This window comes from Odocoileus virginianus, chromosome 13 (genome assembly GCF_023699985.2).
Source record: "Odocoileus virginianus isolate 20LAN1187 ecotype Illinois chromosome 13, Ovbor_1.2, whole genome shotgun sequence".
Taxonomy (NCBI): domain Eukaryota; kingdom Metazoa; phylum Chordata; class Mammalia; order Artiodactyla; family Cervidae; genus Odocoileus; species Odocoileus virginianus.
Window position 1 is genome coordinate 11,177,653 of NC_069686.1, and position 9,387 is coordinate 11,187,039.

The window sequence follows — 9,387 nt, forward strand, 5'->3', positions numbered from 1 at the left end:
CATCCTTACCCACATTTGTTACTGCTAGCCTTCTGTATAGCATGATGGTCACCACATTATATATTAGATTCCCAGAACTTATTCATCTTATTACTGAAAGTTTGTATATTTTGACCAGTGTATTCCTATTTTTCCCACTCCCCAGCCCCTGGTAATCACAATTCTATTCTCTGGTTCTATGAGATAGACTTTTTCAGATTCCACATATAAATGAGATCATGCAATATTTGCATTCTCTGTTTATTTCACTTAGCAACATATCCTCCAGCTTCATCTGTGTTGTCACAAAGAGCAGGATTTCCTTCTTTTTTGTTAAATGATTTTCCATTGTGTGTATGTATGTGTGTGTGTATATATATACACACACACATATATATGGCTTCCTAGGTGGTGCTAGTGGTAAAGAACCCACCTGCTAATGGAGGAGACTTAAGAAATGTGGGTTCGACCCCTGGGTCAGGAAGATCCCCTGGAGGAGGGCATGGAAACCCACTCCAGTATTCTTGCCTGGAGAATTCCATGGACAGAGGAGCCTGGTAGGCTACAGTCCATCAGGTTGCAAAGAGTCAGACATGACTGAAGCGACTTAGCACACACATATACCACATTTTCTTTATCCAGCCAGCCATTGAGGGACACTTCAGTTGTTTCTATATCTTGACTTTTGTGAATAATGCTGAAATAAAATGGGAGTGCAAATGTCTCTTTAAGATACTCACTTTACTGGTTTAATTTCATTTGGTTATATACCCAGAAATGGGACTGCTGAATCATGTTTTATATTTAATTTTTTGAGAAATTCCTATATTAATTTCCATAATAGTTATACCAGTTTACCTGCCCACCACCAGTGTATAAGGGTTCCCTTTTCTCCACATCCTCACCAATAATTACTTATCTTTTTGAAAATAACCATTCTAACAGATATTAGATAAGGTCGTTGTGGTTTTAATTTGCATTTCCCTGATGGTTAATGCTAAAGAGCTCCTTTTGATGTAACTGTTGGCCATTTGTATGTTTTGGGTTTTTTTAAATATCTATTCAACTATTTACTCATGTTTAATTCAGGTTATTTGTTTCTTTGCTATTGAGTTATAGAAGTTCCTTATATATTTTTAATGTTAACCTCTTATCAGATATATGGTTTGCAAATATTTTCTTCCATTCTGTAGGTTACCTTTTTTATTTTGTTGATTATTTTCTTTGCTGTGCAGTAGCTTTTCATTTTGATATAGTCCCACTTATTTTAACTTTTGTGCCTATGCTTTTGATGTCGTCCAGAAAAATCATTGTCAAGGCCTATATCAAGTAGCTTTTCATTTTCTTCTTGGAGTTTTATGGTTTCAAGTCTTATGTTTAAATCTTTAATTCTTTTTGAGTTGATTATTATACAGTGTAAAGGTCCAACTTCGTTTTTGGCATGTGTGGATATTTAGTTTTCTCAATACTGTTTATTAAAGAGACTATTCTTTTCACACTGTGTATTCTTGGTGCCTTTGTCATAGATTATTTGCCTTTATACGTGTGGTTTTATTTCTTGCCTTTCTACTCTGGTTTATTGGTCTATGTGTGTCTTTTTATACTAGTACCATACTGTTTTAATTATAATCTTTTTTCAAGTTAAGGAACTTTCATCTAGCTATAGTTTACTAAGATTTTTTGTTGAGAATGGATGTTTTGTTTTTTCAAATGCTTATATGATTATTATATTGGCTATGGATTTGTTGTATATGACTTTTATTATGTTGAGATATGTTCCCTCTATATCCACTTTGATGAGAGTTTTTATCTTGAATGGACATTGAATTTTGTCAAATATTCTTTTCTGCATCTCTTGAGATGTTCATTTGGTTTTGTCTTTCCTTTTGTTAATGTGATGTATCACAATGATTGATTCGCATATGCTGAACCATCCTTGTGTGACCCTGGAATGACTCCCAACTTGATCATAGTGTATGGTCCTTTTTATTTATTGTTGGATTCAGTTTGCTAAGCTTTTGTTGAGGATTTTTGCATCTATATTTATCAAAGATCTTGACCTATAATTTATTTTGGTAGTGTCTTTGATTTCGGTATCAAAGTGATATGGTGGCTTCATAGAATGAATTTGAGAGTGTTCACTCCTCTTCAGGTTTTTGGAATAAATATAAGTTATTTGTATGGTTTAATAGAATACACCAGTGAAGCTGTTAGTCAGTCAGTCATGAACTTTTGTTTGCAGGGAAGTTTTTTTACAGATTCTATCTCACTTCTAGTAATCAGTCTGTTCAAATTTTCTGTTTCTTCTTGATTTAGTTTTGGCAGCCTGAATGTTTCTAGAAACTTGTCAGTATCTTCTAGGATGTCCAGTTTGTTGACATATATCTGTTCATAGTATTCTCTTGTAATTTTTTTGTATTTCTGTGATATCAGTGGTTATTTCTCCTCTTTCATTTCTTATTTTGTTTATTTGGGCCCTCCTCTAAACTTATGGCTGAGGTTTGGCTCAGTTTTGTTTATCTTTTCAAAAGAGCGACTCTTGGTTTTATTGATCTTTTCTATTATTTTCTATCTCTATTTTAATTATCTCCTCTCTGGTCTTTATTGTTTCCATCCTTCTTCTTTTTCTAATTCTTTTAGATGGTAGTTTAGATTGTGTGAGATTTTCTTGTTTCTTGAAGGACTTCATCACTGTGAATTTCCCTTTTAGAATCACTTTTGCTGCATGCCATAGATTTTGAAAGGTTGTCTTTTCATTTTAATTTGTCTCATATTATTTTCTGATATCTTTATTTGATTTCATTGTTGACTTATTGGGTTTTTAGTAGATTGTTGCTTAGTCTGCATGTGTTTGTTCTCTTCCCATTTTCCTTTCTGTGATTGATTTCTAGTTTCATATTGTTTTGGTGAAGGAAAATACCTTCTCTGTTTTTTTTCCTCTCTCTCCCTTTCTCCTTTTCTGTCTCTGCTTCCTTTCCTGTTCTTTTTGTTCCATTTCTTCCATGTTCTATATATTTAACTATGGAAGATATATATGTGAGCATCTATCAAATCTTTCAAAGTATTGAGAATAAAAAGAGATAGAAAGAACAGTTTCTAACCTTAAATAATTTATCATATAGTTGTGGGGGTGTAGGGTATATTCAAATTAGGAACTTTTTATGCTCAATATTATTAAAGCTCAAGATCACATGGAAATGTGTAGGCAATAAGTCTTAGTTTAATGTAGAGAGTAGTTTCTATAAGAATGTGCAATTGGAAGTGTTCCTTTAAACCACATACCCTAAATTAAGAGAGAGAATACAGCTGGTCAGAAAAGAAAGGTTTTGAAAATACTGTATTAGTTTGAATTAAAATCATGTTTTAGACAAAACAGCAGTGGTTAAAGAAAAATAGAAACGTATTTCTTGTTAACTTATATGTAGCTTGTAGGTCATCCGTGTTTGGTACAGTATCCATGGGGTCAAGGAGCCAGGCTCCTCCTTTCTCTTACTCTGACATCCCCAGCACACAGCCTTCACCCTGATGTCCTCTGTGGCCACTTGGGCATCAGTCAGTGTATCTATATCCCAGACAGAGGGAAGAGAGAAGCAGAGTGACTTCCTCTCCTGTTATGGAAATACCCAGAAATCTCACTTGGTCTGGATTTTTGTCCCATGGCCACACCTAGCTGCAAGAGATGCTAGGGAAGGTAGACTTTTTTCCAGGTAGCCATGTACTTAGCTTAAAAAGTTTATATAGTCATAGGGATGAGTGTGTAAGCATGCAGAGGGTAGCATAAGTGTGAGGAGAGTGGTTCAAGCAGATACTAATTGCATCTCATGTATCTAACACAGGAAAAGATCCTGGCCACAAGAGGGGGCATTATATATACTTTGCTTAAAAGAGAAATCTAGCATTATTTAATTTGACTTTGTGAAACAGCTGATTTTTTTTTATTCTTGAGTCATAACCCCTTAGAAGAAAAAAAAATCTTCATCATTCTTGCTGTAGGACATTAATTCTGAACACTTTCTAGGCTTGTTCTTTTAGTGGTATGCATCTGCTTAGGTGATTCTAGATTGCAACAGTCGAGAGTACTTTACTGCAAGGAATATATTTTGAGCTAAAATTTCAGAAAATGAAGCAATTTTTAAAAATTCGCAAACTACATTTTAGAAAGGTCCTCTAAAGTGGAGTGAAAAAAAAGAAATATCTTTTGAGTTAGTCCATCTGGTTTTTGTTTGTTTCAATAGAAGAGAGAGTAAACAGATAAATTAAGATACCAAGACACAACCTTAATCTCTTCCCGTTTTCAATAGTAAGCTTGTCTCAGCCTTTCCCCAGTTCAACTTTTATCCAAGTCAGAGTATAGGCAATTAATATTATCGATCTTCTGTTCAACTAAAAATGTTCATTTGCTTTACTCATTTACCGTTGTGACTCTAGAACTCTGAAAGAATCCTTTTTTACTTTCCTGGTAACCAGTAAAAAAGCCTCATAAAGTTTCTCACAAACTTTGAAAGTTAAGGTATATTCTCTATGAATGCTTTACATCATGATATTTGTGTTCCAATTATTTTATGTAGAATCAGTCCTTTAACTCCATTTCCTGGTTTATGGGAGAAGTTTGCAAAGAATATGTTTTTTATTAGACTGTAATCAAACAGGCAACAGGGATCTCTGGCAAGTAGCTATTAACCATGTAGACAGAAACTTGGAGTGTGATGGTTTTAGACTTCCTGAGCTTCTTGATGCTATTTTAATGCACTAAGAGTATAACCTAAATTTAGATCCTGCTGACTATTACAGGAGTGAAGTGCATACCTCTTTTGCAGACAATGCTAGATTTAGTCACTGTGTATTTCTGTCAAGCTGGGAATGTAGTTTACAGCTCTCATCCCTTCTAAACACTTTAGTAACTATACATAAATATTTAATGACTGCTTTGATTTGCACCTGTTTATTTCAATTTTGTGATCTCTAAGGCAGTTACTGACACTTATATTGTTTTTCTGGTGGTCATGTCATTTTATTTGAATAAATCTGACATTGAACTTAATATCTAAAGTGAAGTCCATGTTGCTCCCTAAATATTTCTGTAGTCTATAGTTTCTCAGCCTGGGCACCACTGGCATTTTGAATCAGATGATTCTCTTATGGGGGACTAGCCTGTACATCCTAGGATGTTCAGCAGCATCTCTGACTTGTGCACACTAATACTGGTGGTTCCTCCCTCCATCCCACCTGTGACAACTAAAAATGTCTAGACCTTGCTAAATAGCCGCTGAGGAGCAAAATCACGCCCAGTTGAGGACCACTCCTCTTCATCTCCTTCACTGCTGGAAAATCCTCTGCCTGTTTTCTAATTGGGTTGTTTTTGTTGTTGTTGATTTGTATGGGTGCTTTGTATATTTTGGATATTAACCCCTTATTGGATATACGGTTTGCAAATATGGTCTCCCATTCAGCAGGTTGCTTTTTTCTTTTGATAATGTTTTCCTTTGTTGTATTAGTTTGGTATACTCCCATTTGTTTAATTTTCCTTTTGTTTCCCTTGCCTTTGGAGTCACATCCACAAAAACAGAGCTAAGACCAATGTCAATTATAATTCTATATTTAAAGAGATGCTTCCTTAAAAAAAGGAAAGAATTTCCCATCCCTCCCTTCTTTCCTTCTTTCCTTTTCTCTTCTGCACTCCCTCTGTCCCTTTCTTTCTTCATTTCTTCCTTTATTATTCCATTTGTCTATATAAGATAATTGATAATTTGAATAAAATTGCACATCTACTCTTAGAAGAAAAAGAGTCTTTATAGTCATGTAGCTCCTTCATTATACAAACAACATTCAACTAACAGCAGACACCAAGGCTATTCTTTTCCTAAACTTTGAATTTTTCAATGATTATAGCAACTAATTACAGTCCACAGGGACTGGCTCCTTCTCTCCATGGGATTTCCCAGGTGAGAATACTGGAGTAGGTTGCCATTCCCTTCTCCAGGAGAGCCCATATTCTTAACCCCTGTGTCTGTTGCTCAAAATGAAGGTTGGATTTATGCTGGAGGAGAAATCAGAAGTTTTCATTCCCTAGAAAGCTGAATAAATTAAGAATGTTTGTTTCCTTCCCTTTATTCAATTTATCAAATTAAATATTGCCTTTCTCCAAGAAAAATGTGTGATTGAATGGATGCCTTTTCAGTGGTGTGCTTGCAAGAAGTGGCTATTACATTTTCAGTAATTTGGCAAACCAGTTATTAAATACAGCATCGTTAAAATTTAAATTATAGAAACATACACTAAATGAATTCTATTTAACACAAAGGTCATAAATACTCAAAATTCACTACTTTATAATTTTTTAACTATATTTTCCTATTACCTGTGCTCTTGAGGGTTTTTACATCTATGTGTGTATATGAAGGAAGTGCTATATAATGGTGTGCTGCTGAATATTCTTTCCAGTTCTACATTCAGTAATGCCCATCACATTGGTAGCTTGAAACTAGCAATGGTGGGTTGTTGGCATCATAATTTGGTAAACCCTACAAATAAAGCTTTCTTCCCCAGAGATCTAGGTATTTAGCATTTACTACAAAATCCCCTTTATCCTTTCTTTAAAAACAGTTTTGCCTTGAGTTGATTCTGAGAATGATCTGTATTATATTGAGAGTTTAAATTGTATAGCAAAGATCTCTGGTGTCTAAATTATGTTAGTGTTGCAATACCTAATAAAGGGACTTTGAAAATGTTCATCAGTTTCTCATTAACATATTTATTATTTCAGAAATTTGAGAATCCATCTTCATTTTAATAACCACTAAAAGAAATACCGTCCTTCTGTTTCATGATCTCCACTGAACGAATGATTTTTGATTTATCAAATTCAAATTTGTCATTCCAGAGTAAAAACCTATTTTCTCCCTCAATTTGCTGAAGATAGGAGCTACTGTAATATACAGGAAAAAGTCAAGATACTTGGATTCTGCTCCTGTCTCAACCACTAAAAAAGGTGACTGGGGCTTAGTGGTCTTGCCTCTCTGCATCTGAAATCACCTAGGCACTTTTAAAAATACATTTTTAAAATGTATTTTTAAAATGTCTACCACACAGAACTGTCGTGTGAGAATCTCCAGGGATGGAGCTTAGGTGTTAGTATGCTTTGAGATGGTTGTAATGTACAACTGATTTAAAACCTGGTCAGAAGATTTACAGAGAGGGGAAACTGCCTATGATCATGGGTTCTGGCTGCAGGGCCAGAACCACTTTCAAATTCCCTCTCTTCAATGTCCCATCTGTGTAACCTCAGATAAGTTACTTTCTGTCTCCATGCCTTAATTTCATCTTGTATAAAATTAGAGTAATGTTACATTAGTACATGCAGGTAAACATTTAGAAAAGTCTGTGGCACTGAAATGTTTGTTGCTGGTATTGTTCCTACAAAGAACACTTTCTTAGTAGTTCTATTTGTCATTTCCATGCATGGTATTGTACAGCCATTTATATATTGGGTTGACCAAAATGCTCATTTGGGATTTTCCATTACACGCACGCATGCTCAGTTGCTTCAGCTGTGTCCAACTCTTTGCAATCCCATGGACCCTAGCCGGGCAGACTCCTCTGTCCATGGGATGCTCCAGGCAAGAATACTGGAGTGGGTTGTCATTTCCTCCTCCAGGGATCTTCCTCACCCAGGGATTAGACCCATATCACCAATGTCTCCTACGTTGCAAGTGGACTCTTTACCCACTGGGAAGGTTGCATTCTGAGCCGCCTGGGAAGTTACAGCCTGTGGAAAAACCCAAATGAAATTATCGACCAACCCAATACTTGAAGGCTGTATCTTGTTCTTTCTCCTATACTTTTGTCTTTTCTATTCTTCTCTAGCTTTTAACCATATCGATATTTCCCCTTCTAACTGTCCAAAATTTTTCATTTTTCCTGAAGTTGGCAAATGCCAGACAAAGTAAAGGGCTTTAGATGGCTCAAAGCCATAGCTGAACAATAGCTGCTTTGTCATTTTAATAAATCTTTTGAATTAAAGCATTTGCATTGGCTGAAAATGTTTTCTTTACATTACAAAGAATAAAGCTTTGAGGTGGTAACAATAAGTTTTATAGACCCCATTCCCAAGAAGAACAGAACAAATACAGAAGAGAAGACTTGTATTTGCTATAGGAACTGTGTGATAAAGATGAACAAGTACTGAAAAATACTTTGATCAAATCTTTAAAAGTAAAACAGGACAAAACAGGTTTTCTCATCCATTCAGTTTAAGGAGAATCAATGACTAATTAGATGGAGAATAAAGGAAAAAGTCCTCCTAAATATGCTACTTTAGGAGCAAAATGCACTGGGAAAAACAGCCAGAAAGCAACATTTTGATACAGAAGAGTATCAGAACCATGGCAAACCAGACTTCTCTTAACTGTAGTTTCCTTGGGTGCTTTTTCCCAATGTCTTCGACAGAGAACAGGGAAGAGGTGAGGTAAGTAGATATTATCAGCATCACCAAAAACTATTTGGAAGTTGAAAAGTAGAAAAGATCAGTTCAGTACTATGGTAACCCTCATATGATTTTATATTTAGAGGGTTGTAGAAATTATTACAGAGAAGGCAATGGCACCCCCTCCAGTCCTCTTGCCTGGAAAATCCCATGGACGGAGGAGCCTGGTGGGCTGCAGTCCATGGGGTCGCAAAGAGTCGCACACGACTGAGCGACTCCACTTTCACTTTTCACTTCCATGCATTGGAGAAGGAAATGGCAACCCACTCCAGTGTTCTTACCTGGAGAATCCCGGGGACGGGGGAGCCTGGTGGGCTGCTGTCTATGGGGTCGCACAGAGTCAGACACGACTGAAGCGACTTAGCAGCAGCAGCAGCAGAAATTATTAAATACCACCATGTCATTAAAAATTAATGACATACATAGGAACCAGTGCCCCAGATTGACTTACGGTTAGGATGATCCTTCCGAGATGTAAGCCGAATTGAGTCTGTCACTTGTGACTGACTTTTGCTCTTTTCCTGTCATGGTAAAAACTAAGTGCAGATCCATGAAAGGCTATTTCTCTCAGCCAGGATTTATTTGGTTGCAAGCGAGACTCAGGCTAACTTAAGAAAGAGGAGATTTGTTGTGAGGGTACAGCAGCCAGTCTCAGGAAACACGAAGCCATCATTGGAACCAGCTGGGGCTCATGGAAACTGGTGTCAACTGGGAAAGACAGGGAGCCATCTTTTCTCTCAGAGACAATCTCTGTGTCCCACTGGCTTCTGCCTTTTCAACCCTTTAAGCTGTCCTTCTTCCTCTTTAGTGATCTGTCCTTCATCACAAACTTAGGCTTGAGTCTGACCCCAGCGAACCTGGTCCCCGACACTCATGTCACCAGTTTCTCATCTTCCCGACGCCTGAACGATGGATTGTCCTGTTTT

The 9,387-nt window shown here is 36.4% G+C and overlaps 1 protein-coding gene across 4 annotated transcripts in view; it reads left to right on the forward strand.

Annotated features, from left to right (window-relative positions):
- Nucleotides 1–9,387, forward strand: part of ZNF385B (zinc finger protein 385B) — a 335,826-nt gene that overhangs the window by 97,214 nt on the left and 229,225 nt on the right. The gene's annotated exons all lie outside the window — the stretch shown is intronic.